Source organism: Engystomops pustulosus, chromosome 5, assembly GCF_040894005.1.
Source record: "Engystomops pustulosus chromosome 5, aEngPut4.maternal, whole genome shotgun sequence".
Taxonomy (NCBI): domain Eukaryota; kingdom Metazoa; phylum Chordata; class Amphibia; order Anura; family Leptodactylidae; genus Engystomops; species Engystomops pustulosus.
Window position 1 is genome coordinate 25,333,931 of NC_092415.1, and position 13,222 is coordinate 25,347,152.

General features: G+C 42.6%; 1 protein-coding gene across 49 annotated transcripts in view; it reads right to left on the reverse strand.

Moving 5' to 3' along the window:
- RIMS2 (regulating synaptic membrane exocytosis 2) overlaps window positions 1-13,222 on the reverse strand; it is a 443,591-nt gene that overhangs the window by 253,746 nt on the left and 176,623 nt on the right. Inside the window, exon 1 of one of the 49 annotated variants that reach the window (XM_072151393.1) lies at window positions 6,367-6,506. The exons of the other annotated variants lie outside the window; for them this stretch is intronic. The gene's annotated coding sequence lies outside the window, so the exon portion shown is untranslated. Of the gene's footprint in view, window positions 1-6,366; window positions 6,507-13,222 lie in introns of those variants that run through there. 49 annotated transcript variants of the gene reach the window in all.

Consider the following 13,222-nt stretch of genomic DNA (forward strand, 5'->3'; position numbering starts at 1 on the left):
GGTTCATACGTTTATATGTACATTTTAGGTTTTTAAAGCGTGGCTGGGAGATCTTTTTCCCTCCGACTCTCCGAAACGTTTTTTTCCTGGTATCATTCTTTGACATTCACACTCGCAGGATACCACTGTGTGCAATTTGAGTAACTGCAGTAATAAAACTATTCTTCTGTCACAAAGCCATATGTTTTATTTACTGCCTTCTATAGCACAAAATAAAACATGTTTAGGAGCCAGAAGGAGATGGAAAATGTTATTCCAAGCAGCCGCGCTCGCCATCACACATGCAGAGGGATCCAGAGCGGGAGGATTTCAAGGGCTATTTTGTTACAATGTACATGTTTGAAATAAAAAGGGGGGTCCGAAAATGTAAAATAGGTGGATGTCTGACGTCCAGGACCCCCCTGGATCCGTGTGAATGAAGAGGCTACATTGTTGGCGTTGCGCTGCAGACTCTTTACAGCTTTTCCAATGCGCAGCAGCGCTCCCGACCTCCCATTGTGCCGGGAACTGCAGCAACGTCCCAGGGAAGTGACAGGAATAACCAATAAGTGATCAGCCCCAAATACTTCTCCAACAATTTCCCATAACAACTAATACATCCAAGTCGTGGGATGCGAGGGGTAACTGCGCCAAATATATTGTGCATACATCAATATGTCAGATGTAACATGTATACATACACAAGGACAACATTGTATCGAGCTTTACTACAGCAGATGTACACATGTAGCAGAGCTGGATTTCTGCCTCATCGCTACTAACCAATTCACCAGCGACAGAAATAACTGGATGTTTCTGTCCATGTACATTACAGCGGCCAAAAAATGTAGTAGTCACCCCACGTTCTGCCATCTAATGTCTTCTATTTAGTCAACTCCCCTCTACCAAACATATTGGGGCTCATTTACTAAGGGTCCGAATGCCGCACTTCGTCGGGTTTCCCGAATATTTCCATTTTGCGCCGAATTGCCCTGGGATTTTGGCGCACGCGTTCGGATTGTGGCGCACCGGCGCTGGCTTTCACACAACAGAAATCGGGGGCGTGGCCGTCAGACAACCTAACGGATTTGGAAAAACCGCAGAATTTAAAAAACTATTTGTGTCACGAGATCATGCACTCACATGCACCGGGAAGAAGAAGGTGAACTCCAGCAGCGACACCTGCCGGATATCAGGCGCACGATCTTAGTGAATCCCGGCAGACATGGCCCCAGTCAACACACAGTGATGTCACAGTACAGGGATAATCCAAATAGTGATGTCACAGTACAGGGATAATACACACAGTGATGTCACAGTACAGAGATAATACACACAGTGATGTCACAGTACAGAGATAATACACACAGTGATGTCACAGTACAGGGATAATACACGCAGTAATGTCACAGTACAGAGATAATACACACAGTGATGTCACAGTACAGGGATAATAAACACAGTGATGTCACAGTACAGGGATAATACACACAGTTATGTCACAGTACAGAGATAATACACACAGTGATGTCACAGTACAGGGATAATACACACAGTGATGTCACAGTACTGGGATAATACACACAGTTATGTCACAGTACAGGGATAATACACACAGTGATGTCACAGTACAGGGATAATACACACAGTGATGTCACAGTACAGGTATAATACACACAGTGATGTCACAGTACAGGGATAATACACACAGTGATGTCACAGTACAGGTATAATACACACAGTGATGTCACAGTACAGGGATAATACACACAGTGATGTCACAGTACAGGGATAATACACACAGTGATGTCACAGTACAGGGATAATACACACAGTGATGTCACAGTACAGGGATAATACACAGTGATGTCACAGTACAGAGATAATACACACAGTGATGTCACAGTACAGGGATAATACACACAGTGATGTCACGGTACAGGGATAATACACACAGTGATGTCACGGTACAGGGATAATACACACAGTGATGTCACAGTACAGGGATAATACACACAGTGATGTCACGGTACAGGGATAATACACACAGTGATGTCACAGTACAGGGATAATACACACAGTGATGTCACAGTACAGGGATAATACACACAGTGATGTCACAGTACAGGTATAATACACACAGTTATGTCACGGTACAGAGATAATACACACAGTGATGTCACAGTACAGGGATAATACACACAGTGATGTCACAGTACAGGGATAATACACACAGTGATGTCACAGTACAGAGATAATACACACAGTGATGTCACAGTACAGAGATAATACACACAGTGATGTCACAGTACAGGGATAATACACACAGGGATGTCAAAGTACAGGGATAATACACACAGTGATGTCACAGTACAGGGATAATACACACAGTGATGTCACAGTACAGGATAATACACACAGTGATGTCACAACACAAAGAAGATGCACACAGTGATTACATATTACAGAGATAATGCACACAGTGATGTCACAGGGGATAGAGATAATGTTAACAACAATGTCGCCAGTGCAAGCAAAATCAACATTGAAAGTCACGGAGCAGGTATAATACTTATAGGTATTGCTCTTTCCTTTGCGTCAGTCATCACTAAATGTCTTTGAATAGTCAAAAAATATTCTTCCTTCGATTTATTTCCATGGTGATTTTTTTTTTTTATTATTTATTTGCTGCTTTTCTACCTTGACCCCTGTTCACTATGCATAAGGAAAATCCAACTAAGTCAGTATGACCTGGACTTTTATTTTTACTTTATATGTTTATAGTACAATATGCATTAAAGCAAAAAATGCTTGAAAAATCCTGATATAAAGTAAAGCCTTCAAAAAGACAACATAGATATTCAACAGAACACAAAACCACCCACACAATACATGAGACATAAACTACAATAATGTCAATTAAAAACATAATAGAGGGAAAAGCAACAATAAAAAGGTCTAAAAGATATGAGGGCGGTAATGAAGAAGAATCCGTGCCGGCGAAAGTAACATTCCGAATAAATATTTTAATACCATCAAGGCTTCCATTAAATGGAGATTCTAAGACTTTACACAGTCTTTATAGTAGATCTCTTCCTCTGGTTAATTAAAGATTAGTTAAAGGGAAACAATTATAAGGGAAACTTAAAGGTTTCTAAAATGTAATTAACATTCACTTAGCTGGTAGACATACTAAACTACAAATACTTACCTCCGCTCCTTTTGATGTTGATCCCGGTGACCGTCTTCTCTAAGCTGGACAGGCCAGGATCACCTAGAAAACAAAATTTATAATTAGCAGCCCGGAGCGCAGGGACGAGACGTCCGGCACTCCAGGCTACTAATTATGCACGCCTCCTGTGTGAAGTCACCTCCCTGTCCAACATGGGAGAGTGAGGCATCTGTCATGCAGGAGGCATGAATTCAAGCCTCTCGGGTATGTATTATTAGCAGCCCCAAGCCTTCTCCCAGCGCTCCGTGCTGCTTATTATAAGTTTATTTTTTAGGTGATCCTAGCGTGTCAAGCTTACTGAAGACCACAGCTGGGATCAGCATCAGGAGGAGCGTAGGTGAGTATGTGTGGTTTAATATGTCTACCAGCTAGTGATATATTTCCTTTAAGATCTGAAAGCTGGAGAACTCTTAAAAAGATATGTTTTAGGGTTAGAAATGGGAGGTAAAATTAGGAATTTCACTTGGTCTTACCTTCAAGATCAACATCTTAGACCCCGATGTATCTACCACAAGATCCTACCAGATAAGTTTTAAAACTTGGTGTAGAGACAAAAATCAGACAAAAATATTGGCAGCATAATGGAGACCCCAACGACCACTCAGTCCAGAGCCACCACTGCCCATTATATAAATGATGAGGATCTTCTGATCCTATCATCAGGCAGAACAATGGAACTGACCAATGCAAATGGGAACATACCCTTCAAAGGTGGAGATAAACATAAACCGGGACTCTCTGTTGACACATTGGGGCTCATTTACTAACGGTTCGAATGCCGGACTTTCGTCGGGTTTCCCAAATATTTCCGTTTTGCGCCGAATTGCCCCGGGATTTTGGCACACACGATTGGATATTGTCACATCGGCGCCGGCTTGCACGCAACAGAAATCAAGAGGCAAGGACGTCGGAAAACCCGCCGGATTCGGACAAACCGCAGAATTTACAAAAGGATTTGTTGTGCAAGATCAAGCACTCCCATTCATCAGGAAGAAGCAGGTGAACTCCGGCGGACCTCGGCGCAGCAACGACACAGGAAGGAACTCGGACGCACGCTGTTAGTGAATCGCACCGGACCCGAATCCACGTCGGACAACGCACCGTGGGATGGCGACGGGACGGGTAAGTAAATCTGCCCCAATGTCTTGGCCTATAGTACCAAATCATCTAAATGGAGAGCATATCTTGCCAAAAAAGTTATAATAATAAGTCATTTTAAATGAAACACACTGAATTTGTATGTCATCAGCTTCAGGTTTATCTTCAGCAACATACATAGTGACTGTGGTCTACCAAAGCTGAGAATGTTGAGGGTCTACAGTACATCCATAATGGATTTGTGCATCTCGTAGATTAAGATTCATAAATCCATATATTTTTAAAATTGATCCTATACTGAATAGATCCTATTGTCATGTGATTGACCGCAGAAGCTTATTATTTTGCATCAGAACCTAGGTTAACTGGAGGATCTTCTAGTGCTATGGTGGGCCAGTCCAACCATGCACAGTCGGCCCTGGTATGTGACCCTTGGCCAAATTGATAGACCAGTGTAATAAATACATGCCTAGAGGGATCAATCTATTATCTATTATTTTGTGTCAGTGCCTGGGTCCCCTGGAGGATTGTCTAGTACCATGATGGGCCAGTCCAACCATCCACAGTAGGTCCTGGTATCTGACCCCTTATGTCCAAATTGATAGACCAGTGTAATAAATACGTGCCTACAGTGATCAATCTATTATTATTTTGTGTCAGGGCCTGGGTCCACCCGAGGATCTTCTATTACCATGGTGGGCCAGTCCAATCATGCACAGCAGGCCCTGTTATCTTTCCATTTTACCCAAATTGATGGAGCAGTGTAATAAATACATGCATACAGTGATCAAACTATTATCTATTATTATTTTGCATCAGAGCCTGGGTCCCCTGGAGGATCTTCTACTACTATGGTGGTTCAGTCCAACCTTGCATAGTAGACCCTGGTATCTTACCCTTGCCCAAACTGATGGACCAGAGCAAGAAATACATGCCTCCACTGATCAATCTATTATTCTTTTGTGTCAGCCCCTGGGTCCACCCGAGGATCTTCCAGTACCATTGTGGGCCAGTCCAACCATCCACAGTAGAGCCTGGTATCTTACCCTTGCCCAAACTTATGGACCAGTGCAAGAAATACCTCGCTTTAGTGATCAATCTATTATTCTTTTGTGTCAGCGCCCGGGTCCACCTGAGGATCTTCTAGTACCATGGTGGGCCAACCATTCACAGTAGAGCCAGGTATTTTACCCTTGCCCAAACTTATGGACCAGTGCAAGAAATATCTTGCTTAAGTGGTCAATCTATTATTCTTTTATGTCAGCGCCTGGGTCCACCCAATAATCTTCTAGTACCATGGTGGGTCAGTCCGACCATGCACAGCAGGCCCTGGTATCTTACCCCTGCCCAAACAGATAGACCAAGAAATACATGCCTCTACACCTACCTAATCACCCAGACACATAGTAAGTACATACAAGCACATGCACATAGTAAGAACACGTCAACCCGTGAACCCTACCGGCTCGTCAGATATCGAGCTGGTTTAGTCACATGTCACAACTTTTACCTTTTTATTTCATGACTATAAATGAAAGTTAAGCACCAGGCGGACGCCATTTCTAAAGAGAATATAACGTCGGAATAAAAGCGGCCTCATTTGAAAGTGAAAGTACTGATTAATTCCGACCGCGCGAGCGTAAGCTTTTCAGCTGTGCAATTATATAATACTCCCTTGTTTGTACGCTTCATTTCAAGACAGTCAAAGAATTTTCCCATCCAGCCAAACATTTCATATCAAAGACAATAATAATAAAAGATTAATCTTATAGGAAGACATTTGCAGATTAAAACCTCGGGATTAGCGAAATTTTTTCGACATGAAGCAGAAGCACCCGGCAGCCTGTTTTCTCCCTATCTATACCTTTCAATCAGTCGCCGCACATCTGGGAGCGAGGCAACACCGTTTTCATGCAAATGCCTCCATCCCTGAGCCGGCTGCAACTTTCATTTAATCCTCCTATGCCCGGTGAATCGGCGCGCGCAGTTCCGGTAATCATCAGCCGCAACCTCCTTAATTATTAGTAAATTATTGTCTCCTCTCGATGCATAATTACCTGTCAGGCTTGATGCAGGATCTGGGGACAGAATGATGTTGTACTTGAGCACGTTGCTGTCTTGTCCTGACGGTACATCCCTGTGCATCGCCGACCCAACAGAGAGACGTGGGGAAAGCAAAAGAGGAGGGTCACCGTTTAATGCTGTTACCATGTGCTGTATATAGCTGGAGGTCAAGTAAGAATTTACCCTTTAAGGAGGATTAAGGTACTTAGCTGATTACTGCTTGGCCGGTATTGCCTGCAAAATGCATGTAGTAACCCTTTACAATCTGGGGATATCATGCCCAAAAAAAGACATTTCTAAATTTAGATTTGGCCAGAAAAATGGAGAAAGAGGGGAAAAGTGGCTGCAGTATTCAGTAGTTACATATACTGTAGTAGGTAAGTGAGGATAGCAACATTTCAATTAGTATGTACAAAAAGAACTGTAATAAAACAACCAAAAAAATGAAAAAACTGAATAAATAAATAACATTTTTTTTATTTCAGGTAAAAAATATTGATTAGTAAAATATTTTACTAACCTAAAATGTTATTTATTCATTTAGTAGTTCAATTGTTTTAGTTGTTTTAGTAGTTCATATACTACAACTATTTTACACACGTTTTTTAGTATTATATTTTTTTTCTCTTTCTATAGATTTATATATTTATATTTTAATAAATATTGGGCTGCCTTAAAGGAAATCTACCACCAGGATCAAGGGCTGTGAAATAAGTACATTTACTTACTGGTGTGTGGGCCCTCTGGCTGGATCTGCTCTTCTTTTAGCTTCTTATGCCCTGTTTTTATTTTTTAAATAATACATTATGCAAATGAGCCTGAGGGGCTCTGGGCTCCATAGGTGCTCATGCTCATTTGCATAATTTTTAAAGCCCTTTTCCTTAAAAACAAGGGCATAGGAAGATAAAAGAAGGGTGATCCTGCCAAAGGGGTCACACATCATTATGTAAGTGTGCATACGGCTTATTTAATGGATATAGCGTGCACCCAACTTTTTTCTTTTTATTACATTTGTTGTGCTGCTGAAACTTTCTTGATATTTACACAGACATTACTAATCCCCCCCAAAAAATAAAAAAATGAATAAATAAAATGTGAGGGTAATAAATTCATATATTTAATATTAATATTTCAATATTCTACAGTATGGGGCACATTTGCCAACCCATGTAGTCGCGGTCCCCACCGTGCGATGTCCGACGAGGATTCACGTCTGCCGCACTAAGATGGTGCGTCTAATTTCCTGCATGTGTCGCTGCTGCGCTGAGGTCCTCCGGAGTTCACCTTCTTCTTCCCGGTGCATGTGAGTGCTGATCTTGCAACACAATTTGCTTTTTAAATTCCGCGGTTTGTCTGAATCAGTCGGGTTGTCCGACGTCCAAGCCCCCCCGATTTGTGTCGCATGCAAGTTGGCGCCGATGCGACACAATCCGATCGCGTGCGCCGAAAACTCGGGGCAATTCAGCGCACAACGTAAATAATTGCGAAACCCGATGAAAATGCGGCGTTCGGACTCTTAGTAAATGTGCCCCTATATCTATTACTCCCAGAGCAATAATAGTGCCTAATAGGGGTTTGTAGTGAGAGTGGAAACAAAACCCAAAAGGTAAGAAAGCGATAATCCTCACTTTATGAATATGCAAATTAGACATGAAGTGCCACAAGGACGGGCCTGATTTCTAAAATTTGCCTACAGACAACCTTCACACAGATAACAGTTTAAAATGTCTGTCACTTATAAAGAGGCGGTCTCAGGCAGTCATTCCAGGATTATTAGGTTCGCCCCCCCATTGCATTTTCTGACAAATTTGTGTATCCACCAATGCATTGCTTCATCAGTTTCTGCTCATACACTATCTTCACCCTTAATAAGCATTGGAAATCTGTATACAGGACTTTTTAGTCTGCCAAAACAATTGCCACCCTGGAGGAGGCCAAAAGAGCTTCATTATAATTTATGGCAAAGTTTGGCATCTTTATAGGAAATACGCGAATATGCTTTCCAGGATGGGACAAGGAAAACGTTGCCTCTTTTTGCTACCTTGAATGGCGGATTCTTAACATCATGCATGGCGGATTCAGTTCAACGCTAGATCGGATCTCTGCGGCGGCTCACAATGCCACCAGCCGTGGCCCCTTCATAGCCCTCCATGCCCACTGAGCATGGATGTACCATAGGGGGGAAATAGGCCCAATGGCCTTCAGGGATACAAGTTCTGAGAAATATGTCCCTAAATTTTGTGGATGTGGAAATGCAGCCATCAAAGTATCTTGGTCCCAAGAGGGTTGATTATTGATCACCTAGTTTATGCATAAAAGATCAATACGTAAATGAATCCCTTTAACTTATATTATATTTCCAGGACCAGTCTCCTTTAAGCCCGCCCATATAATTGAAGTTTACTGAATATTTACAGTAGTTGCTTATAAAATCCTCCTCGTTACGTTGTGCGAGAGTTACGTCTCTACATGCGGCTTGGATGTATCCTTTGTGACATTATTGCATTCTACATAAACGCTGAAATCCAATTGTCCTTATATTACCCAATGATTGTGTCTATAAAACACAAGTGCAGCGCGGTAAGTAATAATCTGAGATGGATTTCCTGTGTACAGAGAGCCGCACCGACTCCTCCCGGCCCCGATCCCCTCTTACGCCTCAGCCGCCCACTTTCCATAAGCTCTGGCGCAATGTTCAGCCTGGAAATAAATCAAACAATCTCTAATAATGTTACACAATGTCAAAGTTGCCTAAAGCAAAAAATTAATTGCAAAGCGGCCTGAGCGACGTACCCGCACGGATGTGAGAGAGACAAGCTGTATCTGTTTATCTGCAATTTTGTGGGCCGCAAATATGATCTGCTTCCCACAGAAGGGAAATGCAGTGGTCAGAGACTCCCTATAAACTCAGTTGTCGAAATGTATAGCGGATTAGGCGAGGTGGATCTGATTTTAGTCGGAAAAAAAATCCATTGTCTCTTCAGCAGTTGTCACCCAAGGTACTGAAATTTGGCTTTTGCTCGAAGAATATTGGGGCTTATTTACTAAGGTCCCACGGCCGCATTTCCGTTGGGTTTTCCGGCGTTTTCTGAGATTGTGCAGGGGATTGCGTCGCACACGATCGGATCGTGTCGCAATTGTGCTGGCTTTCACGCGACACAAATCAAGGGGCGAGCCGACTGACGATCAGCATTGAACATTTAAAATTGTGCTGCAAGCCAAGCACTTACATGCACCGGGAAGAAGAAGGTGAACTCCGGCGGACCTGAGCGGGGAAGCGACACATGCAGGATATCGGGCGCACGATCTTAGTGAATCACGGCAGCTGTTCATTCTCATCGGGGAACGCACCTCGGGGATCGCGCTGGGACAGGTAAGTAAATCTGCCCCATTAACTCTATTCCTGATCTTTGCCAACCTCCACTTCCTGCATGTCTCCTGACACCACAGACATACTTGGGAGACTGCACAGCCAATCAGCTTCAACCAAAATGTAACGAGGAGGATTTTATAAGCAACTAAATATTCAGTAAACTTCAATTATATGGGTGGGCTTAAAGGAGATTGTTCCTGGAAATATAATATTAATGTACTGTACTGTGGTGTCAGGAAACATTCCGGGAGTTTGGATCAGCGTGATTCAGTGACAATGCTAATATTCTTCCAAACCTACAGGAATCCCCTGAACATTGTGGGACTGGCCCACCAGAGTACCAGAGGATTCTCCGGTGGGCCCTGGCTTAATCCAATATTGGTCAAGCAAAAAATAACCCAATTTGGAGTGTATTACCTGAGGAATAATGGAGAGTGGACCCCAGAGTAATTTTCACTGGTGGGCCTAAGGAGCCACAGTCTGACAAAGCAAACCCTGACTATCTTATATGTGAGGGACTGAATTTACCCTCATGGTGATGAAAAACACCTCATACTATTGTTGTCAGAGGAGATACGTCACCATCAGAGGTGCCTGGTCCCATTGAGAATATATAGATGCTGGCTGAACTCTGCATGTGAATGGTTGGGATAGGGGGAATAGTTGACAGCGAGTGCTGGAAAATACTCATCAACTTTTCTCACAATTGTGCATTCTAGAAATATAGGAATGAATTAATCCTTGAAACTTGACAATCATGCAAATATTAATTAATTAATGTGTTTATGTTTCACTGTAGAAGATGTATAGCAATGTATCTATAAAGGATACTATCAATGGCCAAATGCAGGCCCTTTATTAATGGACACTATCATCAGATTTGATGCCACTAAAGTACTAACCTCCTCAGGTACGGTATGAAATGTCCTTTTCAAGAATTCCAGTTTATAAAAAATCTCCTCCAAAGTCATATGCAGATGAGCTGAAAAGAGTCCTATTTTGCCTAAGATGAGTCACTTTTAGAGCCTGCAGGGGGAGTGTCACTTCAGACGCCCTATTTTTTGTTCTATAGCACCTAGAAACATGCTTTTGATATCATATTAAAGATAAGAATTACATCTTTGAGAACCCAATGTATAAGTAGTAGTTAAAGGGTAAAGGTCCTTTTCTATATAACATTTGATGAGTGGTTTGGATGGCCATGTGCCCCCTAGAATCTGCATATATTATAATCCACTACAGATAATCAGCTAACCTCCCCATGTTTCTAAGTTCTACAGGAGAATCCAAAGTGATGTTCATCCTGCAGCCTCTAAACTTGACTCATCTGAGGCAAATATGACTCTTCTCTGCTGATTTGGAGATCTTTTATAGGTAAAGGGGTGAGAGTTCACATAAAATAAGGTATTCTAGAATGGGTATTTTTATACTTGATCTGAAGGTGGTTGGTAGTTTAATGGGGCAAAATCTGGTGACAGAGCCCTCATCTATTAGCTAGTGAGAGATGTCACTGTAGAAGGCACGATCATATCCAAGTCCTAGGCATCCATCAGATATCTTTTTCCCTTTAAGTAATAGATAGGGCCTGGTAGGGCTAGTGTCGGACTGGCCCACCAGAGCATCAGAGAATCCTCCGGTGGGCCCCCAGGTTCTAACACTTTATAATAGGCCCCATAGATCTTCAATTAGAAGTGAATGGAGTAATCACTGGATATTATGATCTATTTCATATAGGACGATTCCGATATTATAAATTATTAGATCTTTTTGATGATACATCCTACATGATTTGATTTTTTATGGTATTTTTATGGTTGAAGGGTTTACCACCTCAGGTAGGCCCAACACATGTTCACGTGTGAACGCATTCCTATAACTCTAGCTCCTATTATATATCATCTATTGAGTATCTACTGGGACACTTGTCTTTGCGCAGATATAAAACCGTTCTCTCAGCACATTTATAGGACGGCGTTAGGCAAATAGACCTCGCTAATCTATATCTCTGGGATATGAACATTTATTAGACCGTATCTCCGCTGCCGCCAGGGCAGACACAAAGAAATAGACTTGCAGCGCTCTGGACTTTACAATGTGTTTTCGCAGATTCAGCCCTCTCAGCTTTACAGGGAGAAGCCAGTCAGTGGTTCGGAAACACAAATAATGATTTATGAGGGAATACAGAAGAACTTGTCCATATAAATTGCAGCAGCTGCAGGAAAGCACTATCCTCCGGATCCTAATCACATTGGTCACCCAGATTTACAGTTGTCTTATCATTCTGCCGGCTGTTTAGAAACTATTATTTGCTTTTTCTATGCTGACGAGACGCCTCCTTCCGTAATTTGTGGATCTAGAGCTATAAAGATCCTGGATTGCGCCAAAATTTGGTCCGTAAACTGCGATTACAGAACAAAGCACAAAGCGTAATAAAGAGCACACACAAGCATAATAGTACAAAATGCTAAATAGAATGCAAAATAAGTCATAAAAGTAATAATTTATAGCTCATAACATCCCGTATAACAGCAAACCTGACTATGTACCTTTGTATCCGAATATCCCGCCTATTATGTACTATGACCCTCATATACGGTGGACTATTTCTCTCTGCACCCCAACCCCTGCTGATCATTCATCCTTATATTCAGGTGCGCCTTATAATCCTGTGCGCCTTATATATGAACCTAGAAGTTTTAGCAGGCATTTATTGGTGGTGTGTCTTATAATTCGGTGCGCCTTATAGTCCGAAAAATATGGTATCTTCCTCTATTCCTATATACTATGGTTGGGGGGGAAGGGGTATCACCCAATGGCTCCAGTGCGTGATATAGGCATAGGTGATATATACATCAAGAGGCTCAGTCGTAGTAATGCGCTATAGCCTGCACCAGTTCCAGGCACGGGGCAGGAACGTCAAGCACCAGTCCAAGTGGTGGTAGGGGACAGCCCCCAACATCTCCACTTCCGGTGGAGGTGATGTAAGGGGTAAGGGTGGTAATAGTCACAATTTTGGGTCGAGAAAACTGGTGTAGAAGATGTGATATCCCCTCCACCATTTCTATAGGCCATTATCATTTGTGCTCAAAATCCTATATACAACCCATCCCCCAAACATTACATTGGGGCTCATTTACTGAGGGTCCACGGACCACAATTCCGTTGGGTTTCCCGAATATTTCCATTTTGTGCCAAATTGCGGCAGGTTTATGGCGCACGCGATCGGATTGTGTCGCATTGGTGCCGGCTTGCATGCAACAGAAATGGGGGGGGGGGGGCGGTCCGTCAGACAACCCGACGGATTCGGACAAACCACCAAATTTAAAAACGGAATTGTGTCGCAAGAAGAAGCACTTACATGGACCAGGAAGAAGAAGGTGAACTTCGGCAGACCTCAGTGCGGAAGCCACACATGCAGGAAATTGGACGCTGGACCTTAGTGAATCGCGGCAGATCCGAATCCTCAACGGACAACG